Here is a 14,838-nt window from a genome sequence, read left to right on the forward strand (position 1 = left end):
GGATTCCTGAAGTGTGCAAGGCCGGAAAGCTTCACCGTGTCCGCCAATCTGCTGTTTGTTTTGACAAGTCGCTGGCACTACCGAACGATCAGATGTGCAGATCAAACAGGTTCCAGAGGAAGACGAGTGAAAGATCAGCTCGCAGCTGTCAGGGAGTTGAGAGTTTTCATCACTTATGTAATTTAACCTTCTCACCTCCCTGTCCTTTCTTCCACCATCACACCCTACAATATGTTAGCAAAGGTAATGAAATGCTCGTTTAGATACAGGTCTCCCTTGGAACCCTCAATGTGCTGAAATTTGGGGCAGCTGTGGCCTACTGGTTAGCACTTTGGACCTGTAACCGGAGGGTTGCCAGTTCGAACCCCGACCAGTAGGCGCGGCTGAAGTGCTCTTGAGTAAGGCACCTAACCCCTCACTGCTTCCCGAGCGCCGCTGTTGATGCAGGGCCGGGATGCACTGCGCCGGGATTAGTGTGTGCTTCACCTCACTGTGTGCTGTGTGTGTTTCACTAATTCACGGATTGGGATAAATGCAGAGACCAAATTTCCCTCACGGGATCAAAACAGTATATATACTTATACTAATATATATACTTAAGTACCGAGGTTCTGCTGAGAAAAGTTCCTTATCCACTGATGCTCAAGCAGCCAGAACCCTCCTGTCTGAACAAGCGCCCAGAACAGCCGGTGTGCAGCCTCTCCCTCTCTCTTTGGCGTTTCACCGTGTTCCGGCACATGGGAGTAGCAGTATAAATCACACTGGCTTCTTCTAAATGTCGTGGCCTGGCCAGCTTTCCCTGTGTCAGCCCCCCACCCCCCCCCCCACCCCCGCCTCTCTGGGCCACATCTGCGTTGTACCTGACATTTCGCCCCCCAACCCTCTCTCCCAGGCTGCTCTCTGGCTAAACAGATCAAATGAGTAGCGGGCCCTTCACCCAGATCAGATGCCTTCTGAATGGCTATGATGTCAAAAGGAATATCACGCAGCAGGGGCATGAAACAATAAATGCCCTTTGTGCAAAGTCTCCTTGTATAAAATTATTTTCATTGATTTAACCTTTGGCTAACTGTGTTACTGTCAGAAACGATGAAAAATACATATATGAAAGAGTGCTACTTCTACCTCTGTCATATTTGTGGGACATTTCTGTCTGTCAATGTTGTTTCTGTTTAGGCTATGATCTATAATTTATGGGCTTCAGCTGTTCTCCAGTGGAAAAGTTCTGGATGCAACCGTTAGTAATGAAATCCCCTGGGTGTTGCTGGAGGGAACTGCACATTTTGGTTATTTAATCCCAAAGGATTGGCCAAACATTGGCAACGCAGACTAGCAATGATGTTCACTTCAGTTTACTTTGACAATTTTACGATTCCAGAAGGAAAAAGGCTGTTGGTGTTGGTTGGTTTCTGACACTGATGATTTGTTTGATAATCCTTATGCAAATGTGGAAGTTTAGTTCTAGTTGGAAGTCAAGGCCTTCCGACAGATTGTATCATAGCACAGATAGGACTAATAATGGAAACGTGCTGCATGGGAAATGAAATATTTCCCACTCCTCCTTCATGCTCTGCAGGGTGGCTTAGCGATACACCTCCAGAGACTTGTAGAGATTTGCCAGTTTGATCAGAGATGCTTCAAATCGCATAGTTTTCTTTTGACTTTTTTCCTTTGCATTACACCCCTGCAGGGGCGCTGCTGGATAATTTGGGCCCTAACATTCTGGGGCCCCCGATAATATATAGTATTATTTGGGGCGCTCTCTGGGGGTCCCATGTCAGTGCTGGGCCCTTAGAATCGTACTTAACCCCCCCCCCCCCCTGCACCCCTGATGAGAGCAGATTTCTAGATACATCCCAATGTTTATAGCAGTAAGAACATAAACACCAGTGGTAATGATAAGTGCTTATTCTGATGTTTTTGTTGTCAATAGATTGTCTATTGAAAAAACAAAGGAGGGGATTTCATATGGCGCTAGGGGTTTTACAGTGTTGAGCTAGCTCTAGATTGGAGATGGTCACAGGATGGAGAGGCTCCAGGCTGTGGAAGAGATCTCTCTACTTGACAGTCACAAAGGGCTATGCAGTCCTAATGGCAACTGAGGCCTTGGATTTAAGCTTCTGCCAACAAGTGACGATAAGCATATGTTCACAACAAAGGGGACTTTGCGCACTGGTGAAAAGTTCAAGGAGCTCTACTTTTAAGATTGCGGTCAGTTTAGTTTGAAGTGGTTTGAGGAAGGGAAAAAAACCTAAGATCATTGTCAAAGAAGGATCTGAACCCGATCACAGTGCTATTGTTTCCCAAGAACATAACTGTAAGAGAGTCAGAGACAAGTCATGTACATCAACTTGAACTTGTGTGCCTGACTGTCTGTGTTTGGCAAAGGCCTACATGTTGTAACTATTTAAAGGCTTATTCTGACAGTTAGTGTTTTTTTGACAGGAATGTATGACTGACTGACATGCCTTACAGTAGCCTACTGTATATCGAAGTCTCACATGAGTGGGTGAATCAAGAATGTATAGAGTTTATATATGCTTTCAAAAATAGGATTATGGAGCCTAATCTTGAACTTGAAGTTACAGTGCAAATCATTACGCAGGCTTTCACCAGATGCTGTGTGTGCCTTGGTATGTTAACATTTCTTAACCTGACACAGTGAACCATCTCACAAGGACATAAACAGTATTGATAATTAAAACAGAGCAGTCGACTCCTGCCATGTAGAGTATTTAGAGGGTCATATAACCATTGTCGAGAGGTTAATGTCGAACGTAAAAATGGATCATTGCTTGCCCTGTGGTTGCCCTCATCAAACTTCCAGCATATTTAGCCATTTTTGCTATTGATGGCATTTGACAAGCTTATAAATCATTCAGTTGTATACATTTTTAATCATGTTATTTTAGTGTAAGTGTTACGCCTTGGGATGTCGGGGAAGATGTCATCTTGTCATGACCGGCTAATTGAATTATTCCGTTCACATGGACTCTGCCAGTTAGCTAGCTCATCTCACAGCCTTTGTTATCTCATTGCTTGTTTTAAAGTAGAAGTCTATTTTTACCCCATAACCAAAACATGTATTGTTGTTTTTGTTTCATAACACAAACACAACACAATGTTAGAGTGTGCAGATTGGTTTCTCACATTCTTTTAAGGAACATCCCCACAGGCTGAGTGGCAAACACTTCCTGTACCAGGGGTAAGTCACATAAATTATGCAGGGTGGGAATGTTGGAAGCAAGGTCAAAAACAGTGCATTCTCGGCCTCAGAGCAGACAAGTAGAGTGAATAGAAATAGACTGAAACCCCTTAGACACATCAGTCTCGACTCACTGAAGGCTTGTGGGTGCAAACTAGATAACTGCAAGAAGTCTAATCTAAGTCTAAAAAACAAAATAGATAAAACTATATTTATTTGATTCAACTGAAAAACAATCTCCTTTATTTTCAGTAACACGGTTAGTTTGTACATTTGATTTTCAGGTGTGTGTGCACCTCTTTGCAAACACAAAGCTTCAGTAAATCAGGACATTAGCGTATGCATGTCTCATTTGTATTGTCCCAATAAGTCGAATTCATCAGTCCTTCTGGCACACGTGAAGGTCATACATAAACATTAAAATCCCTTGGCATCATTTACCTTCTTGTCATCGACACACAATGCACCAGCCCTACCCTACCGCAAGCCAAGAGGTTAAAGAGAAAATCACAGCTTTCAGTGTCATTAACCAGCAGCCGCACAGCACCACGCCAAGGGAGAGAGGGGAGGGGTGGTTAGCAACGTACCTCTTTTATGTGCCCTGTGTGACAGTGTGGCAAGTGCTGAGGAGGTAGGAGGGTAGTAGCCCCCCCCCCCCCCATCCCACACCGCCCCCACCTGCCTCCCACACCACACAACACCACACCACTCCACTCCATCCCACCCCAAAGCCGTCCCTCAGCAGCCCAGATGGCAGGAACACTTGTCTCACCGCCCCGTCCCAGGGCTCTTATTGCCTCAGCTGTTGCCTCCAGAGAGCTGCAGCCAGCAGGGAGGTCCCGGCACAGCCAGAGCTCCCCGCCTCCACTTACCACCACCATGAAATGCGGCGAGCGACCGCGCAGGAAGTGCATGACCAATAATGGGTGTGGAGGATTAGCGATTCTGTTTCCTGTTCCAGCACGACCTTAGTTGTTGTTGATGTTGTTGTTGTTGTTGTTGTTGTTGTTGTTGTTGTTGTTGTTGACGTCGTGTTTTTGTGAATTGAATCAGTGGGAGTTGAACTTCACATTTCTATGCGTCTGTTTGTCTGTAATTGAGGCTGTTCATAAAAAGAAAAACAGAGCATGTCTATCTATACTGAACATTGTTTTTGAAATCAGACTTTTCCTAGATTTCTCATTCTTTATGTATACTGTACTGTACAATGATTACATATTTTTAATTTGTGTATTTCCTCAAGTTACACTATCACACATTTTCCATTACATAGTGAGAAATTATACTCAGAACTCAAATTATCTTAAATAGGACATTACAATACATCCTTTGCATGTATTTTCCACAGAAGTGTTTATACATGGAAAAAAACCTAGACCTACCCCCACACATATGCTAACTGGGATTATTCCACCATTGCCTTTGGGATTATAAAATTCTGATGACTTGGTGAGGTCTGTGGAAACACATTTGTTGAGCCAAGTCAGTTTCGACTCGCAGCAAGCAACTGTGTTATGACCACAATAACTATGTGGATTTGCCTCTCAGACAATGCTCTAACATATGTTTTGACAGCTGCGGAGAACGTGTTGCCTGCCAGAACCAAGCCGAAATGTGTTGTTAGCCTTGAAGAAAATGTCCAAATAGGGTAAATGTGGGTACCCACTACAGCTTTTTAGATCCCAACATGTGTTTTCATAACTAATACAACCATGGCTATTTTTAGGAGGGCGCACAGATTAGCTGTCGCAAATTACACATGTTGAAGAAGGTGTGGGTGATATGCTTGCCTAGTGATTCATGTGAATAGCCAAATCGCTATGGGGAGGAAAAACTGGCATTTGATCAGTCTAAATCTGTCTGTCCAATTTATGACGCTTTCAACCACATGGTTTGTTTAAGCCTATATTTGCCATTATGGCTGTCATTGAAAGTCATTTGTGTGAAGGCACTGGCTGCTGCCAATGAAAGAGCTGACTATGGCTGGACTGTGCTAAGCTAGACCTACCCCAAACAAGAAAAGATTCTGAGGTTGCAGAAATAGGGAAATTGCAGGTGCCATGCCAATAACTATAACTAATGCTCCACACATTAAAAAGAGTTATATACTCCAAAGACTGCTCATTTTTGGGAAACAAATCAAACAAACTGATTCTCTCTCACCAGCAGAATAGGCCCATGATAACATGCTAAATCACCAGCAGGCCATGTATCTCTCAAACTCAAGCTGTTCGGTGCGGAATGATGTTAACATCCGGTAATGAGTGTCTACCTTGGGAGGGCAGAAAGCTATCGGCTGAGGAAGAGTGAGTAATGAACGTGATGGATTGGCCCTGTTGCCACGGCCTCCAGGCTGGTTGTTATCGGCACGAATGCTCACTTCACACTGCAAACCCTCTCAGCGCTTGACACACAAGTTAGCAGTCTGTTGTGGGCTTTTTTTTGTGTGTGTGTGTTTGTGTGTGTGTGTGTGTGTGTGTGTGTGTGTGTGCCCGTGCAGTCACTGGCAGTTTTTCATTAACTCTTTTCTCCTCACACGTTGTCTCCATCGGATTTATGCTTGGTGGGTTAAATACGCAGCATAAAATGACTTTTGAAATGCTCCAATAAGGTTAATGGCATGTTCCAAAGAGCTTGGTGACAAATGATTGAATATAGCCTCCACTGTGTTAGTCTATAGGCCTATGAGAATCTGTAGCCTAGAAATTTATGGACTCATGTGGATTTATGTGAAAGTATGCTTAACCGAGCATATGAATACCAGCCTTTCAGAAAGTCTCTGGTGTGAGCTTTGTACGACAAGTGTAATCATAGACTTTACTAGGCCAGCTGGGCATATAAGATAAAATGATATTGCGCAGTTGCTTCAACTGCTCTCCATGTTAGAAATAATTTCTCAATATGTCTTACATTACATCTGAATCAGATTTGAAGTGTCTGGAGGGTTCACACTCATTTTCAGATGGAAATCCATTGTGTGTCCATGACTCTGTAGAAATGCAGAGGTTAACTGTGAAATATCAGAGATGAAATGTACTGTAATACATTTAGCACTTAGCACGACCCTCAGTATCCTCACTTGATCTGTCTCACCTCTGCTGGCTGTCTCCGTGGCGATGCATTCCCCCCAGGAGGGTGGCTGAGATAATGAAATGGCTCCATACACTTGGCTTCTGTACTCCAAATGAAAGCACTGTCATGTAGGCCTCCGAAAAAAATGGGCCATTAGCTATTCTAATTACAACAGGGCAGGGTCTCCTGGGCCCGTCCCGTACCTCTACACACAGCTCCTTTAGAGCAGGCCTGCCGCACGTCGCTCATCTGATGCATTATACATTAAACCCATATGTTGGTCTATGGCAGCAGATCCCTCTGGAGATATGAAGAAGACACTGGAGAGGGAGAGAGAGAGAGAGAGAGAGAGAGAGAGAGAGAGAGAGAGAGAGAGAGAGAGAGTGAGAAGGGAGAAGGCTTTCCCTTGATGTGTGTCATGTCGAAAGAATAGGTAGGGCTTCTTCGTCTCAGCACTGAGATCCAAGTCTGTTTGGGACTGGAGGCTTTCAAGTGTTTGTTTTCTTGGAGAGCATGCAAATGCGGGTGGCCTACATGCACTTGTATATTGTCATGCAAAAGCTCCTTGTACACAGTACGTCGGTATGTCAATCTGGTTGCATGTAAATCATCATCTGTTTTTATTTGCAGTGATGCATCTGATTAAAAAGGGAAGCATTTTTGACACATAGCAGTGTTTAGCTAAGTTTGTTTGTTTGCATGTGTGTGTGTGTGTGTGTGTGTGTGTGTGTGTGTGTGTGTGTGTGTGTGTGTGTGCACATGTGTGTGATTGTATATGTATGTGTGTCAGGACTGTTATCAGTTTAATGTGGTGTACGCATCCGATTGTCTGACAGCAGGATGGATGAGTTGTTGGAGCGACACCAAAGGGCCTCTCCCAGATGGCACGGCCAGTTGCCTGCCACACTTCACAGCAACTACAGTTGGCATTCAGCGGAACAGTCTCACCAGGTGGCACTAGTTGCTCTAGCCAAGTAGGCTATTATACTCTCTCTCTTTCTCTCTCTCTCTCTCACTCTCTGTACAGGTATGAGGGCATATGTATACAACAACACTTTAAATATACTGTAAATCGACTCTATATGTCAAATAATGTCTAGTGACTTAGGAAAGCTGTAAAACTACTAGACGTGTCAGTGTGTGCACTCCTAAACATATATAATAAACAGCATCATGACGGACAATGATAATTCCTTTTTAAGTAAGGCTTTATAGAATTGGTATTGCAGTACAGGTCTCTATGTGAGGGAAGTCTTGCAGGTTGTCACTTGTATTTCAGTCATTATTTGCATATTGCCTTTAAAGAAGTTTTACAACTTGAATTCTGAAGTGTAGCTCAACTGAAAACAGCTTTCATAGTCAATGAAATCACATTCTTGTCTGGAAACAATAATCTATTTATCTCTGAAAAGTATATTTTTAGACTGTGTGCAGTGTTTAAGTTTCTGTCTCTTGTCAGATATTTGAGGAGGCTTTTTTATTCTAAAAGAAATGAACAGTGACATGTGAATAATACTTTACACTAAAGTGAATGGCATTTCAGTGAAAAAGAATGTCACTTCCTGTAACATTTTTTAAAACCTGTCAACCATACAACTTTAAAATATGCTCGTCTTTCATGCCACACCCCAAGCCACACACCCCTAGACACACACCCACACGCACACACACACAGACGTCCGCCCGCATGCGTGTATGTATGTTTTCATACGGTTTAGTGGAAAACCTTTGTCTCTATTGTGATGTAACCTAAAGTATTAGACTTGCTCTTCCACTGCACTGTATGAGATCTCAGTAGCAGTCCTGACACTTATTAAATTGCCCATGAGGGATCGCATGATCTTCATGCGCCTCATTATTTATTTATTTATTTTTAGCTATTCTCTCTTTCTCTCTCTCTCTCTCTCTCTCTCTCTGTCCAATCATCTTTGTGAGTCTGTGCGTGTTTGATCACTTTGATGTGTTTGTGTACTCTATGTGTGTGTGTGTGTCAGTTGGTTCATGAAGGTACAGTTTTCCTCATCGGAGTTCATGCTGGATTTCCAGTTGCTGTTGGGGAGACCCTGTCAGTGGGACAAAGGGCCAGTTGTTCCGATGTGTCATGGAACAGCGTGTATCAGACACAAGATTGAATGTCCCTTAAGCGTAGAGGAAACATAAAGGAGGGCGAGGCCATGCCAAAGAGACACCAAAGAGGCTTTTGACAGTGAGCAAACAGATGGTTGGGAATGGGGAAACAGGGTCAGGGGGAAACACAGAACAAGGCTCTCAACCCCTCTCCTCCACTTTCCCCTCTATCCCTCTCTCTCTGTCACTCTCTCTCTCCCTCCCTCTCTCGCTCAGCATTTGATACGCCACAGCATCATCTGATGTTTGCCTCTCCTTTTTAATTAAAATGGATGGTTCGGAATAGGAGCTCTCTTGTTTTCACTTGAAGGTGGTCGGAGAGGAGTGGGGTGGGGGGGGGAGGGGGATCAGGAGAACGGATGGGCTTTGTGCAAAGTCTTTTCCTCAATGAAAGAAGCCACTGTGTCACTTTGTCCGGCGCAAGACCAATCAAAGATAACCTGCGAACGAATGATAACGTGGGTTGTAACTTCTCTCAATGGCTTGTATCTACACAGAGGTCTGATAAGTAGACGTGGCTTGTGGAAAGGGGGACTCCTGGCTCTCCCAGTGGTGCTACTATGGCGTTCAGATGTTCCCACAATGGCACTGGCCTTTCCTACATGTTTTCATATCTTTATCTTGCTAATGTCAGACTTGACAGAGTCTCTCCAGTTAGGGATCACCGCTATCCATTGCCACTCTTGTCTTTATCAGGTGATTTGTTTGAGTTGTATTTCATTCTTAAGCCCAATAATGGCAAAGATTAGATTGTCATTGGATATGATAGATACTAATCTCTTTATTTGCCTAAATTACTCTTTAGCCAACGGAAGCCAAAACACACTGTCATATGATCTGGCTTGAGTCAAACAGTTTTTTGTATTTCATTACCTGCAGGATTTGCGTAATCTTTTCAAAGATCTGTTTTTTTTGTGCAGAGCGGAAAGATCTCTACACCTGTACTTCTAAATGCCCCTACAATGATCGTGACCTTAATCACTAAAGCCACGAACGTTAGAGCAAATAAGTATTCGTGTTTGCACTTGACTCAGATTTGAAAAGATCCGCTAATCTCTCAGGCAGTTATTTACTTTTGAGCATTAATGTAGAAAAGAAGAGAAATATGTTAGTATAAGTTTGTTTCATTTGTATGAGATTGATTGATTGTAGGTGTGAAGTGTGCACTGTGTGTTAGGTTTAGGGAGTAGACTTAACAGCCGTTTCCTCTCCTATCAGTGACTAATAGGGTGAGGACAAAGGCTCACCCTTTTAGTTCTAGCTGATGTGTTACACGTCGAGATTCTGGATGTGTAACTTCCCTCCCATCATATCGCGTTTTCACAAATGAAAAGAAATATCTGTAGAAATATCTATTTTGCAACCACTGTAATGCAGGGTTAGTCTTACTAATGGCTCCTGTAAAATATAAGTGTATACATAATGCACTATAACTATTCTGTTTATGATAGGCAATGCAAAGTATTTAATTTAATAATAAACATATGTTACCATGTAAAATGGCAGCATGTATGGGCAGTATTTCCATTTTACTGAGAAAATAATGGTTAGTTTATATGTCTGGTCAGTAAGTGGATACTTCATGCTCTTCTGGCTTATTGCCACACATAGGGCTCCGTTTCACTGTGAGTGACACCGGGGGTGGGCCGGGGGCCTGAGCACTCATGTGCCTTGATGTTCCTCCACTGGCCCGACCCGGCGGCATAGTCGGGTCTTTGTTGGACACAGGCACTGGCCCTGCCTCCCTGCCACGGCAGCTGTGGAGGGTTGAGTGGCCCTGGGGTTGAGGAGGCCATACCTTTTGTAGAGGCTACTCTCTGAGAGAAGCCGTGGAGGACCACCAGCATGACCACTTCACCCCACCTGAACAATGCACACACAGACACAGGCAACATCAGATGGAGGAGACAGAGGGGAAAACAAGGCTAGGTTGTGTTGTTTGCTTTGTTCATTATGGGAGGAAGGAAAGATTTCATGGATATAGGGTAGGAAAGTAGTCATTTCCAATGGCCAATGTTCTCAGCCACTGAATGCGTCCATGAACACACAAAGAGCTCATATTGTCTAGTTAAGATAGAAAACATTAAAGTGCTTGATAGGAAAGAAAGACCATACATATTCATGTGCTTTGTTATAGATAGATAGATAGATAGATAGATAGATAGATAGATACAAAATGGCTAACAACAGGCTTAAACTTGTTTTTACACATTTCCATAAGGTACTGTGTCAGGACTGTTCATCCTGCACAGGGGAGGCTCATTCTCCAAAAGATTTTGGAGAAGTTGTTTTAAGCTTAAGCTATGCCATAAATATTACATTATTTAAACAAACCAATATATTAGTATTCATTACGATCTGATGCAATCAAACTCTCTCTAACAGTAACCACCATGAATATGCTCATTATAACTGAAAATGAGAGCTACTATCTGCAAGTAATAGAATACATTAATTTGCCATAATATATGATTGACATGGCATCATTATCATTTTAAGCAGACATGGTGGATGTGAATTTACATGGTGCATGAGAGAAGAAAAGCTGTTACCTCTGCTAACACTAAAGTCTGTTCAAGACTGGTTATTCAAGTAGACATATGAGATATAAATATACTTAAAGGCCTATGTCAGGGATTCCCAAACTGTGGTACGCGTACCCCTGGTGGTACGCGAGCTGCCACTAGGGGGTACGCGAGATGAAAAGGGCAATGGCGGAAAGGAGTTAAAAATGATTAATTAATTAATACTCTAATTAATTAATAAATAATACATAATTTCGAATCGGGTTATAATGATATGGAAACGTGAAATTAAAGGAAATCATTTGTAAACTCTATAATAGGCTATGTCTTCGTAAAAAAAATAAGCTACACACAATACATGTGATTTCCTGCGGGCAGCCAAAATATCTGGCGCGTAGTTTCGTTGAAGTATAGGCTAGGCAGAACTCTGCGTAAACATGGAAAAGTGGCTAAAAACTGGGACACTGTCCAAAAGGCCTAATTAAAGCGATCGAAGAGGAGAAGCAAGAGAAACAGAGCAGGACACAGGTAACGATGGGATGGGGGCAGACTAATGAAGGTGGAGATGAAGCGCAGGGGGATAAAAGAAAGACAGAGAGACAGAAAAGACTGCGCGAAGAAAGCAAAAGTATGATGAGGCATACAGTATAGTCCTAGGCTTCACGTGGATTGGGAGACAGACTGCCCAAAGCCACAGTGCATAGTCTGCAGTGAGATGCTACCTAACCATTCTAATGTGGTTCTCCACACTGTTTTTTTTTTTTTTTAACGTGAGAGCTCATAGACCAGTTGTACATTTTGATTATGTTATCATGTAGGGCGGCTAATTAAACAACGATGCCTGGAATGCGTCAATAGAATGTGTTACTTTTTTATGTGTTGGATGGTGGGGGTACGCGAGCCGAGTCAGGATGTAGAAGGTGGTCCGCGGGAAAAAAGTTTGGGAACCGCTGGCCTATGTAATAATAATGTCTTCAACAAGGCCACTGCTCTTGATTATTATATGAGATATCCCAAAGGGGACGATTCATTCCCATTTTACACCTTCACAATGGTTTGCTGACAATGTTGACCTCATTTTCATTATGTTTTTCCACAATGAATGACAGGAATTTATATGATCTGGAGCAAAAGTAAAAAATTCCAAGGACTCAAAACAGGATAAATGAATTATGGCCCTTTCCATTAGACTTGTAAATCCGACGCCTGAGTTGGAAAGTGTAAATTACCCAGCTTTCTTGCAGCATTTCACGCAGGCACGCCCTCTTTACCTTGGAGTACCTGAGGGTGCCCCGAGGTGAACGTACGACCTGCGCCCATAGTTGAGATGAGATGTACGTATTTTTTTTGCATATGTACTGTGTTGGTAATTTTAATGTTGATGCAATGCTCTTACACACTAGATTACATTGCTGCTTCAATCCGGTCACCAATTCATGCATTGCACGGTCTTGCTGTGCATGCAATACAATGTAACAATTTGTTTTCCAGGCGTTTAGCTAGAGGCTACATATAGCACACAACAATAAGAATGACTAGCCTCCTGCTAATGCCCCTTGTGGCTCGAGAGAAACGTGTTCCTTTAGCAACTCATTTGTACATGTTGTACGGGTGGGTGTATGATGATTTACAAATGGAAAGGGCCATTACTTTTTCTTTCCAGGAAAACGGGAACTCTCAGCAGCCTGGGCTAATGCTGTGTTCCAGACAACTTGGATATCGGAGGACAGACTTTAATTCTAACCTTGAAGTTGGGGTAGATCTACTTCCTCCGAGTTCAGAAGTGGGAACTCCAACTTCAAGTGGCGTTCCATTGTACTTTTTCCCAGTAGGAGGTCAGAATTCTTGACCTCCGAGTTCTGGAATGAAATTGGGAGATTCCAACTAGTAAATATCTGACTTCCGAGTTGTCTGGAATGCAGCATAAAGCCCTTCCCTTCCTTGTAGATCTGTATGGCTTTTGCGTGACATAATCCTGATTATCATTCTTGTCAATAACTATATTACAAACATTCCAAAAGTGACTATGTGGACAGTGATTATGCAGTGTGCCCATTTAATGGTATTTCCTCAAGACGGACAAACCCAGACACCAGCTAAAAAATTAACCACAGAATGACTTTGTTTTCAAACATGAGCATGTGTCCCACTTAACTGAGCAGAGCGTGCAGGCCGTGGCTGTGGTCAGGGGGATGCTAATTTGAAGCGAAAGTCCCAACTAGCTCTGTCAATTTGTTCCCAACACTTTGCATGGGCTCAGACAGACTTCTTAGTCAGTGGGAGAGGGGGGATTAAAGTAATAAATCCGAAACCTCCACACCTTCCCCCAGCTGTTAGCCTGCCTTCAGCAGAGAGGGAGGAGGGAGGGAGAGAAATAAAAAGACTAAGTGAGAGACTAGTGTGTGTGTGTATGTGAGAGAGAAAGGGAGGGAGAGAGAGAAATCCACAGCCACACTTGACCTCTGTTATATAAAAAGGACACACACACACACACACACACATACAAAGAAAAAAACATCTGTGTTTCCCCACACACACAGGATCTACTGTGTTCCGAACTTTTGGCTGCGCAAAAAGTCAGACAGCTGTGTATCAGTGAATAACAACTGAAGAATGAGCAACTTTATGATCGTACAGAAGATCTTCAGAAAATTGAATACTGTGTGGAGTCGTCTATAAAATCAGATGCAAGGTCGGGATCAAACTGGTTCTTTTGGGTTGTGATTTGGATTGTGTAGTTATCACAATAGACTACCTATAACACCCAAGACACTAACTCTTAAATTTATATTGTCACTCAAAGAGCCAGTTTCCTGTGCGTAGATTAAGGCTAGTCCTAGACGAAAAGACAACTCCAGTCAACTCCAGCTCCATCTCCACTGAAATTTTTTTTTTGTTTAGGACTGCTTAATGTATGTATGTGAAACTGACCTAAAATGTTACAAAATCATACAGTTGCGAAAATAAAGTTGCAACGGTTGTGTACAATGTCATGTTTTGCTGATTGCTTAAAGAAACTTCCATTAGCACAGAAGGGCCATTTGGCAGTGGCACAGGGGTTATTGTGCTCAGACCAGCAGCACCATAAACAAACCATCAGTGACTCACCGGCCACTCTGACTGAGCGCCATGCACCTGCTGATTCATTGTAAGCTGTCTGCATTCCCCAACACCTCCATCACCTTTTCCCCACTTCCATACGACCACCACCACCACCACCACGCCATTTACATCAGAGGAATAGCTTTTCCAAGCCATACAGAGAATTTATAAAGCACAGCGGGTGCAACACAGACCACATGTTCTGATGGAGAGAAAAAATGGAAGAAGTTAGAATTTGTGATGCAGACAAATTTGCACACTCCTCAGACACACATAGAATAGGCCTGCATACATTATGTATAGTGCTTTGTTGTGCTATATCGTCGGGTGTGTGTAACTACAAGATGCATTCAATGAAATGTTACTTTCACAGGAATGTAATGAGTTAGGGTTTAGGTTTCTCATAGCTTCTGATATAGTGCTGAAAGACACAGCAGCAGATATCTAAGCCGAAGTGAATGAAAGGATTTGCAACTCTCCTACTCCCCCACCGGACAGTGAAAGTGCTGCTGCTCCAAAGCTTGTGCGTTTGTAGACCTATAAATACCCCTTCTGCTGCAGTTGTCCCATACAGGAAACGGGAATAGGAGTGGCTTGTAAATTCTTTGAGTGTCTGTATTTTCGCTCATACACTTTAAGTGAGGCAACAAAACAAATTAGGCTATTATCATTTGTTCTCGTCAGGACAGTTGGTAATATCTGCGTACGAGATCTGAAGGTGAATGACAAGAGGAATAAATTGTGTCAGATGTTAGCAGACATCAGCGATGGGATTTCATTAAAAAAAAAAAAGCATGTTGTTAGACC

The sequence above is a fragment of the Alosa pseudoharengus genome, unplaced genomic scaffold (genome assembly GCF_046254945.1).
Source record: "Alosa pseudoharengus isolate Yale_2024_CS ecotype anadromous, Long Island Sound unplaced genomic scaffold, YU_APseudo_1.1 YU_APseudo_1.1_scf_6, whole genome shotgun sequence".
Lineage (NCBI taxonomy): Eukaryota > Metazoa > Chordata > Actinopteri > Clupeiformes > Clupeidae > Alosa > Alosa pseudoharengus.